Below are 20,382 nucleotides of genomic sequence, written 5' to 3'. Positions count from 1 at the left end.
GTTGTCATCGAGTGAATCCTCAGGGGAGGAGGATAAAGTTCAAAAACAAAATAAATGTCCATCCGTGAATACATTGAAAGCTTCAGAGCCAAATACCTTATCTGATTCTTTTTTAAGATTACCAGACCAAGTGACTGCCACAATAATAGAGCCCAAGGAAGGGAACAAGGTGTCCAAAGTGAGGAAAACCTTAAAGAAATGAATATTATTAATATCTCAAAAGAAACCTTGTCGGTGGAGCAGGAGAGTGTTTTGGCCAAGGGGCTATCGTTTGTGCCGTCTAATCGATACGACGCGTTTGAAACCAGACGGGGTTTGTATAGATTTTTCAGGGATCTTAGATTGCGGTTGCATTTTGACAACACCAATAGGGGACAGGAGGGTAGTATCACTTTGCCATCCACAGGCCGTCGATCTCAATGGGTGCCCCCTGGTCCTGTGGATGTGTCAATTACGGCTTACCAAAGGTTGGTTTTGGCCGATGTAGCCAAGATAGAGGAGCAGCGGTTCAGGGGTGGTAGCATATTTCCAACATTCAGCGTCAGGGGATTCAGCAATTAGCTGATAATGATCGAATTATTATTCAGGGAGCTGACAAGGGTGGGTCCACGGTGGTTATGGACAGGGACAAGTATCTGCAGGAAGCATCTCGTCAATTACAACAAGTTCAATATTATAGACAAATTGATCATGATCCAACTAAATGGTTGCAAGGTGAAATTGGGAAGTGTGTTGGTCAAGCTGTTATTGACGGCATTTTGACCAGGTCTGAACAGAGATTTTTATGTCACCCTAGTCCAATGGTACCCTGAATTTACTTTGTTCCGACAGTCCATAAATCACTAGTGGACCCACCAGGTCGCCCCATAGTGTCCACACATGACTCAGTATTAGAACCTGTGTCTAAACATGGATATGCTGCTTAATCCTTTGGTCAAGCAGGTAGAATCCTATGTTAGGGACTCCATGCACTTCATTCAATTATTGGAGGAATTGCAAATACGGCCTGATGAGCACCTCTATATGGTGGGCCTCGATGCCACCGCTCTCTATACCAACATCCCTCAAAAAGAGGCTATCCAATTGGCCACTGACCACTTTGCCAACCTGCGCGTACCTGAATCTAAAATTAAGGTATTGAAACAGCTGATGACTTTTGTCATATCGCATAATTATTTTGAATTTAATAACATATTCTATATACAGGTCCAAGGGGTCGCGATGGGGGCGACTGTAGCGCCCTCGTTGGCGTGCCTGTATATGGCTCAGTTTGAAAACAGATACGTGTATTGTTCTTCTTGGTTTGACAAGGTGGTCTTGTGGAAGAGATTCATTGACGATGTTATTTTATTCTGGCGGGGCCCTTTGAATGAGCTGCCGGTCTTTATTGAGTATTTAAACATGGTGAATCCTCATATTAAATTCACTTCTAGAATCAATGATGTAGAGCTTGAGTTTTTGGATATTAAAATCATGAGATCTAAGGAGGGTGCGTTTACTACCACCATTTTTCGTAAGCCTACCGACCGCAACACCCTATTACATTTTCAAAGTTACCATCACAGCGCATTGAAGCGGGGTGTTCCGGTCGGTCAGTTTTTGAGGCTACGCCGCTTATGTTCCTCCACGATTAAATTTAAAAAACAAGCCAAAATCATGATTGATAGATTTTTGACCCGTGGGTACCCCATGTGTATCCTTAAAAGAGCGTATAAAAGGGCCCTATATGCCCATCGTTCATGGCTTTTAGCACCCAGGCCGAAGACACCGGGCAGCACCTTGGCATGTGTTATCCCTTACTCAATAAAAGCTTCAAGTATTAGCTCTATAATTCATAAGCATTGGCAGGTTCTCTCGGTTCACCCAGTGTTTAACGAGCACCCTAAGGTGGCATATAAACGCCAGGCGAACGTCGGGGAGTTGCTTAAAAGATCTAGTAGTCCCATAGTGGAGGGCAGGCATTCCCTGTGTGGCAAGTGCGTTTATTGTAGATATCAATGGGACACCTCCACCATCCCTATTCCTCACACCAGCAAATGGCATAGTTTAAGACATCACATCTCGTGTAATACGGAACGTGTTGTTTATTGTATCAGATGCCCTTGTGGTTTATACTACATAGGACATACGAAAAGACAACTTAAAAATCGTTTGGCAGAGCACATTAGTAATTTGCGACATAATAGGCAGGAAAATCCTTTGGTGAAGCATTGGATGCAATGCAATCATACTATAGAACAACTTCAGTGCGCTGTCATAACTCATTTTCCTTTATCTAACAGGGGTGGTGATGTTAGTGCCAGGTTGCTGGTGATTGAACAACGGTATATTTTTTCATGGGGGACGGTATCCCCGAATGGGCTCAATTTGGAGGTTGAATGGGTGTAAGGCATTTCCCCTTTAAGGATGTAGGGAGGTGTTCCAGTGTTTCCCTTTTAAAAGCAGAATAGTCCTGCTAGGTGCAGTGATTTCCTGTGCGGAGTCTGTGGCTCAGCCCTAAGGGAGTTTCAATCTGGCATGCAGCCACTGGAGGTGTTGAACAAGTAAGTGTTAGTTGGAATGTTATAGCGTTATAAGATTGTAAGAGAAGCATTGATGATAGTAATGGTAATATTTAAACTGTTATAGATTTGATGGTGGTTCCTCCTGAGGAAGATTTGTGAAATGCGGTCCTGCATTGAGGAGCCGGCATAACATGAAACAGATATGGCGGACTGTTGAGTTAGTCACTGAGCACACAGCACCTGTATTGTGATGCATACTAATGACTGGAGGTGGCGTATTTGAACAGCCAACGGAGGTTTAACGGACATATAGAGTTTGTCCATGAAGAACAGTCATCCAGCGTTTATGTGGAAACATTTTCACTGCGTCCATGTGGAAGGCGTGGCGTTTGTAGGAAAAGGACTGTTTTGCTGGTAGGACTGAGTTTTGATTATTTGAGTATGATATAATATATAAGCATGGCAAAACATATGCACAATACGAAACAGTATAAGTATGCAGTTTAAAATGTAAAATCAACTGTTTTGTATTTAAATTAAATTCAGGTGTGCAAGGTGAGCGGAGGAGTGAATGTGTGAGGTTTTAATAGTAGGCAGCAGTGCTAGTGAGGTTAGTGGGCATTGCAATATAATAAAAAATTTTTTTGATAAAGAAAAAATACTGGAGTCTTTGTGTAATCAAAGAAATGTTCAACATAAATATTTATTTCAACTTTTATATTCTATAGCAAAACAATTATAACCTTTGTATTTATCAATGTTACTCGTTCCTCAATATTATAATTTCAAAACATGCTAAAAGTTACCCAACCATTAGGTTTGGACCCAGTATCACATATTTCACAGTTTTTCATTAACCTTTCTTTTTTCTACAGCATCACTTTCCCAGCGTTCACTACCGGGAACATCATCAGGTAAGTATCAACCTTGAACAATCACTGATATTGCACTTCTACTCAAATTCCTAGGTTATTTTAATTGAAATGAACTGATACTTTGTGTGCTCTTTTTGTCTCTTTCTTTTACAGGGCAAGCCAACCTCCACTCAAGTAAGTATGTGTTTGTTTTTTTCCTTTTTGTGTCCTGTAATTTGTTGCAACTTAACTGAAACTTGACTTCATCACCGTCTCTCGTGCTGTCTTTCTTGCTTAGGGGCCCAGGTGCTCCTTCTATGTGTACAATATTCAGGTGCTCTCCTCCAGACAGGTTTTCTCCCTACACCTGTCCTTAACAACTTTAAAGGAAGCAATACCCTAACTCCTTATCCGAACCAAATGTCCCTCACTTGGTGTCACTTATGTTTTAGCTTATCAAAACTTTGGCCAAACTGACTCAAACTAAAAGTAACCAAAGTACCTTTTCCCTAAAACCCTATTCTATTTTTATGTGCCCTATTCTAAGGAAGGAGTGCTTCCAGGGACACAGGAACCCAAACACTCAAAACACTTTCACATTAAACTCTATCCTTACAGTTGTTTACTGATTCCCATTACTACTAAATTTCTATTAATACTATGTAATACATTCACTACCTAACTTTTTAAAAAAATATTTAATGCAAAAATTCCCCAGCGTTAATCACCCACTCAATCAAGCCCTATTAACCATTAATACTTCCCCAATTCCCATTCATACCTTAAACTACCTACAAATCCCTTATGCCCCAAAACAGTAATATATTCACTCTTTTCCCTTTTATATCCCCTCTCCAAACACTCTCTCCTATATAATCATCCCTTTCCCAATCCTATCTCAGCCTAGTTATCACCTTCTCCACATCAATCAGTACCAACTTCACCAGCACACATCCACTCTCTCTGCCGTCCCAACTCCTTCTGGTCACTCTCACACTCAAAATACATACACTCTCTTCATCTGTTTCTGCCCAACCTTCAACTGGCCAGCAAGCTGTCGCCAAGGCAACCAGGTCTCAGCTTGCTCAGCTGTGGTTCCAGAGTGATGTCATTATAGAACTCTTTTTTTCTTTTCCCTCTGGAGGAGCCCAGTTAAGATTATTTTAACCCCTAGGTTACACTACACCCCTGACATTTTCACTCAGTGCGTTCTGTGGTTCTATATTTTCTTCAACTGCACACCATAACCACCTTAGGAAGGCACAGCTCTGAAACTACATGGTTTTTGAGGCGGATTTATCTTTACTCTTTTTTAACCAACTTTTTTAAATTTTGCATTGCTGTTTTATTTTTAGGGCCCTGTTTACTAAAGTGCGTTATAGACGTGTTAGCATTTTTAACGCACATTAACCATGTATACACCTACAATCCCTATAGGTGCCTACATGGTTAGCATGTGTACTAATTGTTGGTGCATTAAAAAGGCTAGTGCACCTTAGTAAACAGGGCCCTTAGTATCAAAATTTCAGTGATACTTTAGTGCATCTTTTCATATTTTTGTTTTTTACTTTTTTCCTATTGTTTGCTCTGCACTCCTTCCCCTTTTTAGTATATATTTTTTATGATTTATAAGGATATTACATCGTTTTATCATGTATGATGTGTACTCACAAGTTGACTATCCTGCTTATTTTCGAAAGAGAAGGGCGGCCTTCTTCCGACACAAATCGGGAGATGGCCACTCTTCTCTCAAGTCCAGCCAAATCGGCATAATCGAAATCCGATTTTGGCCGGCCTCAACTGCAGTCCGTCGCAGGAGTGACCAAAGTGTAAGAGGGCATGTTGGAGGCGTAGCAAAGGCGGGACTGGGGCATGGTTAACAGATGGCCGCTTTTAGCTGATAATGGAAAAAAAAGGCCGGCCTTGACAAGCATTTGGCCGGTTTTACTTGGTCCATTTATTTTTAGGACCAAGCCTCAAAAAAGTGCCCCAACTCACCAGATGACCACCGGAGGGAATCGTGGATGACTGCCCCGTACTCCCCCAGTGGTCACCAACCCCCTCCCACACTAAATAAAAATTAATAAAAACAATTTTTGCCAGCTTCAAATTCATACCCAGCTCCATGCCAGCAGTATGCAGGTCCCTGGAGCAGTTTTAGGGGGTACTGCAGTGCACTTCAGGCAGGCGGACCCAGGCCCATTCCCCCCTACCAGTTACACTTGTGATGGTAAATGTGAGCCCTCCAAAACCCACCCGAAACCCACTGTACCCACATGTAGGTGTCTCCCTTCACCCATAAGAGCTATGGTAGTGGTGTACAGTTGTGGGGAGTGGGTTTTTGGGGGGATTTGGGGGGCTCAGCACCCAAGGGAAGGGAGCTATGTACCTGGGAGCAATTAATGAAGTCCACTGCAGTGCCCCCTAGGGTGCCCGGTTGGTGTCCTGGCATGTGAGGGGGGCCAGTGACTATGAATGCTGGCACCTCCCACGATCAAATGCCTTGGATTTGGCCGGGTTTGAGATGGCCGCTCTCAGTTTCTATTATCGGTGAAAACTGAGTTCGGCCATCTGTAATGTCGACCTAAATGTTGGGATTTGGGCGGGCCAGACCATATTATCGAACAAAAGATGGGCGCCCATCTTTTTCAATAATACAGTCTGTTCCGCCACTTCCCTAGCCCGCCCTTAGAGATGGCCGGCCATGTTCGATTATGCCCCTCCACGATTCTTATATACCTGGTCCTTCTTGGCTATTTTTTTTATATATATACTTTTATCAATATGTATTTTCATTAATCATTTTACTGTTTTCTGTCATCCACCCTTTTTTTCTGATTATTAAGACTGAATACTTTAATTGATATCCTTCATTTATCCCAATGTATTACAATGTTCTTTTCTGATTACATATTAGTTTCTTTTCCTGCTGTTGATTCAGGTGTTATCATTACAAGGTATACTTCACTCTACATTCTGCACCCATACTTTGTGATTTTCAATCGCAAGGTCAGTTATGTTTTTATTTCTTACATGCCTTGTAATTTGTTTCAATATATTGCTTCTGATGATGTCTTCATCTTCCATCTGCTTATTTATACTCTGATTGTTAATATGTTATTTATGTCCTATTTTAATGTTTTTTATGTATGCATGTTTATTGATGTTTTATGATTTTAATGTTTTATGATTGTAATGCTTTCTATGTATTTATATATTTAGGCAGACAGTTGTTCCATTAAAACACGGCCCCATGTCGGGTCATATACACATATCTGGTGCTGAATAAAGTTGCTTCAATGACATTTCCTGGTCCACCCCACTTTCCTGTACTGACTTCTTCAATCTTGGCCCTCCCCATGATAGGGAGGATCCTTCACAGGATCCTTTGACACCCAGGTCTGGTGGTTCTGATCACTCCAAATTGGCCTTGAAGGACTTGGCATGCAGATCTGGTTTGCTTACTAGTAAACAACCCTTACCATCTTCCTCTTTGCCGAAACCTTCTGATGCAGGGAGAATCCCAGGGCCGTGCCAACACGGTAAGCAGGGTAAGCACCGCAGGGGGACGCCGACCTCTGGAGGGCACCGCCCAGGTCCGTTCACCTGCAAAATCTTTTACCTGAAGTTGTGATTGTCCTCTCTCCCCTGCCCTTCCTCTCCACGTCAGAAAGTGAAGGCAGCCCAGCAGTGCTAACTGAGGCAGACACCTCTGCTAAAGTTGCTTAAAAGAATATGAGTGCTATATATGTCTTTGGTGTGGGAACAACTTTTCATTTGGGGTGAGCTTGAAGCGAACAACATTCAAATTAAAGAGAACAGGTTTGGAGGGAGGTGTGCAAGTGAGACTGGGGAGAAATAAAAAATAAATAGTGTAATTGTTTGTTAAAATCTGTGAGTGGTTCAAAATTCTTGTTTTTTTTTTGTTCTGAGAGGAGGGCATGACTGCAATGATGTGTGCATAATTATCTTATCAGGTAAGCTGAGATATCTACAGCTAAAAGACATTTCATTGGCTGATGGTTCAAACAGTAGGTTCAAAGAGGAAGTTCAGCTGTGAAGAGCTGGTAAGTGAAAATCTAATTGCTTTTTTTGTGTGTAATTACTAAATGTTTATTTCTTATATATCTCCAGCATTCATGATGTATTGTAAGCCACATTGAGCCTGCAAAGAGGTGGGAGAATGTGGGATACAAATGCAATAAATAAATAAACATAAAGCATTCTGCTTGGATAGGAAGAGTTTGTGATATGTGAAAATACATTTTGATTTAATAAAATTGCTAAACTTTAGAGTCAGTGCTTTTTTGTGTTTGTTTTTAGGTTATGGATTTTGTTTGTTTTTATTAACCTTTTTATGTCTGTGCAGAAAGTGCCTTTGAGAAAGAACTTAAAAAAATCCAGCTCTGGCTTCTGTTCTTTATGATCTGGCAGAAAGGCATCTGCTCACCCTATTGGTAGTTAAAGATGATATACTGCTTAGTCTGGGTGAGAGAGATATGGAGAATGACAGAAGGGAATGACTGTAAGGCCCACTTGGGTCTGCCCAAGCCTGAAACAGTGCTGCAGAGATTGCACAGTTTCTGGCTTTTATGTGGTTCAGGGGAGAGAGGAGAATCGCTGGACATGGATGAGAGGGGAGGGCAGGGAAGAGAGATTCTCTGGACATGGATGAATGGAGGAGTTGGCGGGGAGAGAGGAGAAATGCTGGTCTTGGATGGAGGAGAGGGGAGAGAGAATTATTGCTTTATATGAATACAGGGGAGGGACGAAAGGAGAAATGCTGAACATGGATGGAGGGGATGAGAGAGGAGAAGTGCTGGACGGATGGAGGTGAGGAAAGAAAAAAGATGCACATGGATGGAGATGAGGGAAATGGAAGAGCGGAGAAAACTGCACATGGATGGAGAAAATAGGCAAAAGCTGGATCCACGTTATACCTCCTCCAGTAAATTCCACAGAGGAGGACACAGCTTTTACTTATGGATGTAGGGCAAGAAATGAAGAAGAAAGGAGGAAAGTAAAGAAATAAATGGTAAGGAAGCCCTGGAAACGGAGTTAAGAGAACAGATAGAGAGCAGCAGAATCAGAGACTCGGACCAATATGGATAGAAAAACAGTCACCAGACGACAAAGGTAGAAAAAATCATTTTATTTTCATTTTAGTGTTTGGAATATGTCCACTTTGAGAATTTACATCTGCTATTTTATTTTGCAATGTATAACAATTTGTTTTCTAAGAATATTGCTGACAATTCCTGTCAGTGTGGCAAGTGGTGAGCGATCATTTTCACGGTTAAAAATCATAAAAAATTATTTGCGATCAAGTATTTCGCAAGAAAGGCTTGTAAGCCTTGCCATCTTGTGCCACACTGGGGTGGGGGGGGGGGCACCAACTGATAGTCTGCAGGGGGGCACCAGAGACCCTAGGCACGGCCCTGGACAATCCAGATGGAGGATCCATCCCCCTTTCAAGGCGGTGTACAGCAAGAATAAGTCAAACATAAGCAATAGACAATTACAGCAGTAAAAATGTTCAAACAATAATGCAAAGTATGGAATAGTACAATACAATACATAGAACATTTTTGGTATAAACAAAGATGGAACTTATAGATAGAGTAACAGGAGTAAGAAACTAAGGGACTAGTTTAAAGAAAGTTGCTTAAACATCATCTTAGCTAGGGTAGGAGTGGATAAACATGTCCTGTTATAGTATGTGCAGCCGGTGTCATTTGCTTCTTCTGTTAAAGGCCTGGGCTGAAGACCCAAGCGTTCACCTGCTTCCTGAAGTAGAGATAGTCTTCGGTTAAGCGAATCCTTTCAGGGAGTACATTCCAGAGTGTGGGGGCTACTACGGAGAAGGCTCACTTGCGGGTATCACATTGTATTGTCGCTGATACAGGACTACAGGACTGCATGATGTACTGAGGTTAGCAATGTAAGATGATACCTACAAATGTCCATCAAGAAGAACAATTTCAAAGAAAACATTGAATAGCTTCCAAAAACTGAGATAATACAAATTTAGCAGATGCTATTTATGTTGCTATTACTGTAGATTACTGGACTTCCATGGCCAATGGAGTATACTCTCACTTCATGGATAAGAACTGGATTCTTCAGTTGTTTACACAAGGCATTTTTAATTTCAGTGAGCGACATACATCGGAAAATGTTGAACAACTCATTATCTTGGATATAGATGATTGGAACCTGTGAGACAAAATAACCACTTGGAACAGACAATGCCCGAAACATGATCAAGGCTCCAACCGCATTGTTGTACAAGCTTGTTCCGGGTATGACACATTCATTTCAGCTTTCTGTAGATACCGCAATTATTTACAGCACTTATATCCCACAATATTCCCGCCCACGGGCAGGCTCAATATGGCGTACAATAGTTTTAAACATATAATAGTTCAAGATACAATATAAGGTCACAAGAGGAAAAGAGAAATAACTGAGGAGGGAAAGTGAGAGAGGATGGGTGATAATTTATCACTGAGAAAGTCATGAATCAAAAGGATGTGGCACCAGATGGACTCACAGCGTATGCTGTGCCAAAGAGGAAGGTCTTGAGTCGTTTCTTGAAGGTCAGGTGATCTGGAGTGAATTTGACCTCTCGAGGCAGCCCATTCCACAATTGAGTGCTGAGATAAGAGAAAGAGGAAGCATAGATGGTCTTATATTCGAGTCCACTAAAAGCTGGGTAGTGGAGATTGAGGTACGAGCGAGCTGACCTTTGGGAGTTCCTGGGCAGCAGGTTAATAAGTGTCCATATAGGCAGGGGCTTCACCATAGATGATTTTGTGCACCAATGCACAGATCTTGAAAGCGATGCGGTCCTTCACAGGAAGCCAGTGCAACCTCTCACGCAACGGTAGCAAGCTTTCAAATCTCGATTTGCAGAAGATGAGTTGAGCTGCTGTATTCTGAGCAGTTTGCAATTTTTTTAGGAGCACTTTTGTGCATCCCCTGTAGATACTGTTGCAGTAATCAAGATGGCTTATAGCTAGAGACTGAACTAGGTTGCGGAATACTTCTCTAGGGAAGTAAGGCTCGATACGCTTAAGCCTCCAAAGAGAGAAGAACATTTGCTTGATTGTAGAGTTTACATGCTGCTCCAATGTCAAAGATCTGTCAATCAGGATTCCCAAGATTTTTAGGGACTCTGAGATTGGCAGGACGAGCTCAGGAGCAAATAAAGCAGTCAACTTGGAAATTTGTCTTAGAAAGTGCTGAAAAATCGATACGCATTTCAAACATATTCGAGCTAACACTGCAGAGTTGCATAAACAACAAAAATTGAAAGATCAGTCAGAGGAAAGTTTAATACCCAAGATACACCTACATGTTGCAATAGCACCTATGATATGCTTCAATGACTTCAGAAACATATGAATGAAGCCATTGCGGTACTGTCCGAACAGAAGCACTCGCCACCTTGTCAGCAGCTGAATGGGAACGATAACATTTCAAGTGTGCTGCAGCCATGCAAAACAGCAACAGAACTGCTTGGATATGAGAAGTACATTTCGTGCTCTGTCATTTTATCATCAATCTTACATCTGGAGCATGAGTACACAGGTTCCAAAGAAGATCCTTTCATTATAAAATTCAAAGAAGCTTTTTGTGCTGATCTGGATTCCTGAAATCAGAACTTTTTAACTAGGATTGGTTAAAATTTGCATCTACCTTCGATCCAAAATTTAAAAAATTGTCTTTTCTAAATCATGCCAATTGAGAAGCCACGTAGAATTCTATTAAGCAGTTGCTGTCTTCAGTAACTCTGTCTCTAAATGAAAGATGCCTGTTAAATTTGCAGCCAGATTCAGATGATGAAGATTATAGGTCATCAAGACCATACTGATGCAGACATTTTATGACTGTGTGGCGGCAGCTAAGAAAGCAAATAGAATGTTAGGTATTATTAGGAAAGGGATGAAAACAAAAATGAGGACATTATAAATGCCTTTGTATCGCTCCATGGTGCAACTGCACCTTGAATATTGTTTGCAATTCTGGTCACCGCATCTCAAAAAAGATATAGTGGAATTAGAAAAGGTACAGAGAACGGCGACGAAAATGATAAAGAGGATGGGTTGACTTCCATATGAGGAAAGGCTAAAGCGGCTAGGACTCTTCAGCTGGAGAGGTCTATAAAATAATGAGCGGAGTGGAATGGGTAGCGCTTGTTTACTCTTTCCAAAAATACTAGGACTAGGGGGCATGCAATGAAGCTTCAAAGTAGTAAATTTAAAACGAATTGCAGAAAATATTTCTTCATTCTGTGTGTAATTAAATTCTGGACAGAAGATCTTTCAGCCACACAGACGAAGTGATACTACTGACCTGGGCCTTTCAAAGCTTAGAAAGCTCTCAAAGAGCTTTGTGCGCATGTCCTCCACTTCCTGCCACTGTAGTAACAACATAAACACTGTAAAAGCTGCTGTGAAACACTCGGTTCTTTTTTCTCCGAAATAGCGTAATGACCGTCAGTGCCAGTTTAGTCCTTCTCCTTCCTCAGTGCTAGATTTTGGCATTGTCGTCCATCAACTTCATCATCTTCTATGGATTATACATACTCACGAAGAAGCTCTTCTCGATGCCAATGGCATCATAGCTCTACTCAGCACTGACATCATCGCCATCATAGTCATTCGACTTCTGGTTCTTCCAAATTAAGATGATCCTACAGATCTCGTAAGTCTAGCTCTACACATAGCTCACTTCCACCTCAGCATTCTGCATTAAAACATCAGTAACAAAATCAATCAACTGCAGAATTACTTCAATTTTTATCAAAATTCTTCCAATAACAGCACTTTCCTACTCCCATTCAGCCTTCCCAACATCAGTTTTCAGCACCGTCAGCTCCTCTCCATCCTCCACAATCAGCTGATGAAAGAGCTTTACCATCTACATCTAAAAGCATTCTTGGTCTGTATCTCTTTCATACACTCAACTAGATGATGAGCATTCATTAATGCATTCATCTCCATCCTGACTGCAATCTCACTCTCATTCATCTTCTCCAATGTTTCTTAAGAGAACAAAGAGGGATACGCCTTCTATATCTCCACAAAATAATCCTCTTTTCAGGAAGATTTAAGTTATGCAAAATTCCTTTCTAAATTAACAACAGTTTTGGACTTACCACCTATATCCAAGCAACAGCCAGCTTCTGATAAGCATTCAGTCCTTAAATATTAAAATTTTCAAAAACAGACTATTTCTTTACCTTTAGATCAGTTTTTACAAGATATGCACACAACCATACGGTCTACTCCTTATTCTACAAAACCTGTTGTAACCAGGTACCTCTAGATGCAGCCAAGGATAGAACAATCTCCTCCAGCCACAGGCTCCCGGTACAGTCAAGAAATAAATATCCACCAGCAACTTCAATCTTAAGGACTTTATTCCATGTAGGTTTCTAGTACACCTGATACACAGTTCCCACAGCAGCATTCACCTTCAATCTTAAGCACATGTAAGCCACCTGAAAGTGTGTGGCAAATAGTCCCCTTTAAGCAGTAGGCTATCAACACACACCAGGGTTCAATACAGGCTCACAGTCAGCTTCAGTCTGGGCTATTTATCCAGTGCACAGTAACAGTAGTTCAGTTCCAGATAAAAGCAGTTCATTCAGTTCATCATAGTAAACATAGTAAGCATAGTAAATGACGGCAGAAAAAGACCTGCACGGTCCATCCAGTCTGCCCAAGAAGATAAATTCATATGTGCTACTTTTTTATTTGTACTGTCCTCTTCAGTGCACAGACCATATAAGTCTGGCCAGCCCTAACCCCGTCTCACAACCAACCCCGCCTCCCAACCACCAGCTCTGGCACAGACCCTATAAGTCTGCCCAGCACTATCTCCGCCTCCCAACTACCAGTCCCGCCTCCCACCACCAGCTCTGGCACAGACCGTATAAGTCTGCCCAGCACTATCCCTGCCTCCCAGCACCAGCTCTGGCACAGACCTTATAAGTCTGCCCAGCACTATCCCCGCCGGCCAACCACCAGCCCCGGCACAGACCGTATAAGTCTTCCCAGCACTAGTCCCGCCTCCCAACCATCAGCCCCAGCACAGACCATATAAGTCTGCCCAGCACTACCCCCGCCTCCCAACCACCAGCTCTGCCACCCATTCTAGGCTAAGCTCCTGAGGATCCCTTCCTTCTGCACAGGATTCCTTTATGTTTATCCCACGCATGTTTGAATTCCGTTACCGTTTTCATCTCCACCACCTCCCGCGGGAGGGCATTCCAAGCATCCACCACCCTCTCCATGAAAAAATACTTCCTGACATTCTTCTTGAGTCTGCTCCCCTTCAATCTCATTTCATGCCCTCGTTCTACCGCCTTCCCATCTCCAGAAAAGGTTCGTTTGCGGATTAATACCTTTCAAATATTTGAACGTCTGTATCATATCACCCCTGTTTCTCCTTTCCTCCAGGGTATTCATGTTCAGGTCCGCAAGTCTCTCCTCATACATCTTGTAACGCAAATCCCATACCATCCTCGTAGCTTTTCTTTGCACCGCTTCAATTCTTTTTACATCCTTAGCAAGATACGGCCTCCAAAACTGAACATAATACTCCAGGTGGGGCCTCACCAACGACTTGTACAGGGGCATCAACACCTCTTTTCTTCTGCTGGTCACACCTCTCTCTATACAGCCTAGTAACCTTCTAGCTACGGCCACCACCTTGTCACACTGTTTCGTCGCCTTCAGATCCTCGGATACTATCACCCCAAGATCCCTCTCCCCATCCGTACCTAGCAGACTCTCCCCGCCTAACACATACGCCTCTCTTGGATTTCTACTCCCTAAGTGCATCACTTTGCATTTCTTCACATTGAATTTTAATTGCCAATTTTAGACCATTCTTCTAGCGTTTTCAGATCCTTTTTCATGTTTTCCACTCCCTCCGGGGTGTCCACTGTGTTACAAATCTTAGTATCATCCACAAATAGGCAAACTTTACCTTCTAACCCTTCAGCAATGTCACTCACAAATATATTGAACAGAATTGGCCCCAGCACCGATCCCTGAGGCACTCCACTACTCACCTTTCCCTCCTCCGAGCGAACTCCATTCACCACCACCCTCTGGTGCCTGTCCGTCAACCAGTTCCTAATCCCGTTCACCACTTTGGGTCCTATCTTTAGCCCATCCAGTTTATTTAAGAGCCTCCTGTGGGGAACCGTGTCAAAAGCCTTGCTGAAATCTAAGTAGATTACGTCTATAGCACGTCCACGGTTCAATTCTCCGGTCACCCAATCAAAGAATTCAATGAGGTTCGTTTGGCACAATTTCCCTTTGGTAAAACCATGTTGTCTCGGATCTTGCAACTCATTTTCTTCCAGGAAATTCACTATCCTTTCCTTCAGCATCGCTTCCATTACTTTTCCAATAATCGAAGTGTGGCTTACTGGCCTGTAGTTTCCAGCTTCTTCCCTATCACCACTTTTGTGAAGAGGGACCACCTCTGCCGTTCTCCAATCCCTCGGAACCTCTCCCATTTCTAAGTATTTATTAAATAAATCTTTAAGAGGACCCGCCAGAACCTCTCTGAGCTTCCTCAATATCATGGGGTGGATCCCATCCAGTCCCATGGCTTTGTCCACCTTTAGTTTTTCTAGTTGTTGATACACACTTAAACCACAAAACAGAAGTTTCTACCTTCTACTCTCTTTACCTTCAGGAGGGGTCAACATTTTTAGGGATTTCTCATACCCACCTTACATCCGGTTCACGGGTAGATTCAATACTTTAGGAACCTCTCTTACCCAAGGGTTTTCAGCCTGCAAATACTTTGGGGACTTTCTCACACCCAAGGCATTTCACTCTGCATCTGCTTCTCTCTACCCTCTTCTTCCCTTCTCTTCCTCTTGGGACTCCTTCCCCTCTGCCTAATCAATCCCTGGCTTCTGCTCTCACAACCAATCATTCCCCTCTCATTAGCTTCCCCCACACCCATACCAGCTGAGTTAAGCCTTAGACTAATGATGAGCTCCTGCACACAGGGTTTCCTATCTCTCTTTCCCCTAGTGGCAGTCAGTCTACACGTCCTGCCAGCTTACACCCATGTCTTCCACTATTGCAGCTAGGAGTCCAGTCCGGGTTCTTCATCTCACTCCCTGACTCCTTGCCAGCAATGCCTTCTGGGACTTGTATTTCAGACTGAAACTGCCTTAACCTAACTATCCTAGATGTGACTCTATCACACTGTAAAGCACAATTTAGGTGCAAAATACAAGGTTCAGAATATTTTGGGAGATTTAGTATATTTTGGGACATGGAAAACAACAATTAGCCCACTCTTCAACAGTGGTTAAGTCGGCTGTGAGAAAAACTAAATCTACCAATGTCCATCTAATCTTCCAAATAAAGATTTAAAGTGTATAGATCAGATGAAAAAGAAATCTTTTCAAGCTGCAATGTTAGCAGCAATAATTTCTGTGCATCAATATCACTTTGTACAGTATCTCTGTACCATAATGGATGATTTACTTAAACTTGCTGACAATTTCTCATCTAACATTCAGCAACATTTCCAAAAAAATATGGTTAATTTTGAGGAATGCTCAAAACATATGATAAGAGCAGCCAGTGAAGGCTATGATACATCAATTAGAGCAGCAGCGACTGCTATTACTACTAGAAGACTAAAACGGCTTAGAGCTTCCGCTTTAAAAGAAGATATATTTGAGATATAGTGGCTTACTGTACTGGAGATGATCTTTTTTGTGTGACAGTAAAGAAGTTAATTGAAGTTGTGAAAGAAGAATGTACAACACTAGATACAATAGAAAATGAGACAAAAAAATCACTTAAAATCAGGTTATAAATGTTTGCCTTATTTCACATCGAAAAATCAATATCAAAATTGTTGTTCACATCAAAGATCCTGAGATGGTAATAAAACATCTACGTAAGTACATAAGTAATGCCACACTGGGAAAAGACCAAGGGTCAATTGAGCCCAGCATCCTATCCACGACAGCAGCCAATCCTGGCCAAGGGCACCTGGCAGGCTTCCCAAACGTACAAATATTCTATACATGTTATTCCTGGAATTGTGGATTTGTCCCAAGTCTATTTAGTAGCGGTTTATGGACTTGTCCTTTAGGAAACCGTCTAACCCCTTTTTAAACTCTGCCAAGCTAACCACCACGTTCTCCGGCAACGAATTCCAGAGTTTAATTACACGTTGGGTGAAGAAAAATTTTCTCCTATTTGTTTTAAATTTACTACGCTGTAGTTTCATCGCATGCCCCCTAGTCCTAGTATTTTTGGAAAGAGTGAACAGATGCTTCACATCCACCTGTTCCACTCCATTCATTATTTTATATACCTCTATCATGTCTCCCCTCAGCCGTCTCTTCTCCAAGCTGAAAAGCCCTAGCCTCCTTAGTCACCAAGACAACAATATAATCCAAGATTCAACAAAGTTCGCAAAACTCAATTAACTGCAGTTTCAGTTAGGGAAACAGTGTACTAGTTTTTGACCAAAGTACTCTTCAACCAATTCCTGTTGGAAGATGAATTCAGAATTTTTAAGAGGCTTGGGAAGAAATAACAACAGACAACTGGGTACTGCAGATAGTATTTCTAGGATATTCATTGCCCCTTCCCATTCTACCACCTCATTGTTTACCAAACATTTACCCTATTCCACTGAACCAACTTTTTCTTCTCCATCAAGAAGTAAACATACTTCTAGAAGTACAAGCAATAGAAGACATCCTTCTTGAACAGCGCAACAGAAGTTTTTATTCCCAGCACTTCCTCATAAAAAAGAAGGGAGGTGGAATTCGAGCCATCCTAGATTTACGAGCACTTAACAAATATATTATCAAACAGGAGTACCGTATGACAACATTGGCAACAATCCTACCTTTTCTACAGTGGACTTAACAGATGCGTACCTTCACATTCCAATCTGTCTTTCATCATGACAGTACCTCAGATTTGTCATTGGAGATGATCACTATTAGTTTGAGGTCTTACCATTCGGCCTTAATTCAGCCCCCAGGTGTTCACCAAATGTATCTTAGTAGCAGTAGCTCACTTGCACCAGAAAGGTCGTCAAATCCTTCTATACCTCGATGATTGGCTCATTGTAGCATCATCTCCCCAAGCCAATCTACAGACATCACATGCTACAATTCATCTTCTTTCTGTTTTCGGTTTTCTCATAAACTAAATAAAGTCACATCTGATACCAACTCAACAATTAGACTTTATCAGAGCAACTCTAATTATTCCATTAACAAGATCGAAACTATTGCCACAAAGATTCAGAAATTACTCTCCCTTCTTCATCACATTTAATCTGTAGAGATCACAACAGTCAGAGCATTGTTGGGTCACATAATCAAACGGGGCGCTCAAGTTTTCCTGAGGATGTCATCGCAGGACGTCCCGCGAAGGGGGTGGGGAAACCCGTATTATCGAAACAAGATGGGCGTCCATCTTTCGTTTCAATGATACGGTCGGGGACACCCAAATCTCAACATTTCGGTCAACCTTAGAGACGGTCGTCCTTACGATTTTCGGCGATAATGGAAACCGAAGACACCCATCTCAGAAACCACTAAATCCAAGCCATTTGGTTGTGGGAGGAACCAGCATTCGTAGTGCACTGGTCCTCCTCACATGCCAGGACACCAACCGGGCACCCTAGGGGCACTGCAGTGGACTTCAGAAAAAGCTCCCAGGTGCATTGCCTAATGTGCTGAGCCCCCCAACACCCCCCCCCAAAAAAAACCCACTTCCCACAACTGTAGACCATTACCATAGCCCTTAGTGATGAAGGGGGGCACCTAGATGTGGGTATAGTGGGTTTTGGGTGGGTTTTGGAGGGGGATAGGTCTTGGTCCGTCTGCCTGAAGTGCACTGCAGTACCCCCTAAAACTGCTCCAGAAACCTGTATACTGCTGTGATGGACCTGGGTATGATATTTGAGGCTGGAATAGAAGCTGGAAAAAATATTTAAAAAAAACTTTTTTTTAGGGTGGGAGGGGGTTAGTGACCATTAGGGGAGTAAGGGGAAGTCATCCCTGATTCCCTCCGGTGGTCATCTGGTCATTTAGGGAACATTTTTGTGGCTTGGTCGTAAAAAAAAAAAGGACCAAGTAAAGTCCTCCAAGTGTTTGTCAGGGACGCCCTTCTTTTTTTCCACTATCGGCCGAGGATGACCATGTGTTAAGCACACTCCAGTCCTGCCTTCGCTATGCTTCCGACACGCCCCCAGGAACTTTGGTCATCCCCGCGATGGAAAGAAGTTGAGGACGCCCAAAATCGGCTTTCGATTATGCAGATTTGGGCAACCCTGTGAGAAGGAAGCACCATCTTACAATTTGTGTCAAAAGATGGGCTCCCTTCTCTTTCAAAAATAAGCCTGATGGTGTCAGTAGTACATGTTCATCCATTAGCGCACCTTCATATGCGTCCTCTTCAATGGCATCTCAAGCATCTCTGGGTACAATCTGTTCACCCTCTCAGTTCTATGAATCCAGTACCCACCAATCTCATCCAACAATTGAATTGGTGGACTCTTACTTCTAATATTTTCACAGGAGCTCCATTTCAACCACCGTCCCCATTCGTCATTCTAACAGATGCGTCAAAATAGGGATGAGGAGCACATCAACAAACCATAATGACACAAGGGTTTTGGTCCCCAGCAGAAAAATTCTGCAGCATCAATCTGGAGTTGCGTGCAATTTGACTTGCATTAAAGGTGTTTCATCAATCTTTACACAATCAATACAGGTTCATACAGACAATCAATTAGCCATGCAGTATGTGAACAAACAAGGAAACATGGGTTCATACTCCCTCTGCAGGGAAGCAGTTCTAATTTGGAAATTCATTCTTGCCCTGAACTCACATGTCTCAGCAGTTTATGTTCCAGGCAATCTCAACACATTACTAGACTCAGCAGAAAATGTCTACCTCACGAATGGTCTCTCAAGACCACAGTTACGCCAAAGCTTTTTGTGAAGTGGGGTCAAACAGATATTCCCTCTGTGTGTTCCCACAGAACAACAAATGTCAACAATTTTTCTCTAGGTTACCAAGTCAGAACAGTCTCACACAAGATGCTTTTCAAATTTTGTGGTCCCACAGTCTCATGTATGCATTCTCTCCAATACTGATCATTGTTAGGACAATTCAAAAAGCACAATCAGAAGCTGCTCAAATGAGTCTTATCACACCTCATTGGACCAGGCAACCATGGTACCCAGTGCTACTCAATCTAGCAAGTTCTCCTCCTCTATTTATTCCTCACTTACCACACCTTACAACACAAAATCAAGTTCAACATTGAAATCTGCAATCACTGAACTTAGTAGCCTGGCTAAGTCATCCTCTCATCTAACACCTGATGTATTCTATCTACAAGTTCTAGATGTACTTCTTGCTGCATGAAAAGAGTCTACTCGTCAATCCTATGCCTCAAAATTGCATTACTATATTCATTGGTGTCAACTGCAACATATCAATCCAATTTCATGGTCCATATTGTCAGTTTTGGATTATTTGCTTCACCTCTCCATTTCTGGGTTATCTTACTCTTCTATTAGAGTTCATACAGCTACTTTATCAGTGTTTCATGATACTCTTGAAGATCTTACTTTAGTCAGCCATACCATTGTGAAAAAATTCTTCAGAGGCTTAATTAATCTTCTGCCACCAATTTACCTACCTCCTGTGGCTTGGGATCTCAATTTGGTACTCAACATATTAACCCAACCACCTTTTGAACCAATGGATTCTACTCCTTTGACATTTCTAACTTGGAAAGCCTTGTTTCTTATCACTTTGACTTCATCTAGAAGAATTGGACAGATTCAAGCATTAGTATCCTACCCTCCTTGTACTCAGAGACTCCAAGACAAGGTAATTCTATGAACTCATCTCAAGTTTCTTACCAAAATGATATCTCCATTTCATCTAAAACCAAAGTCAAGACCTGGTTATTTATACAAGTGTTCG

This window comes from Microcaecilia unicolor, chromosome 3 (genome assembly GCF_901765095.1).
Source record: "Microcaecilia unicolor chromosome 3, aMicUni1.1, whole genome shotgun sequence".
NCBI classification, from domain to species: Eukaryota; Metazoa; Chordata; class Amphibia; order Gymnophiona; family Siphonopidae; genus Microcaecilia; species Microcaecilia unicolor.
Note: the sequence above shows the minus strand (reverse complement) of the source record.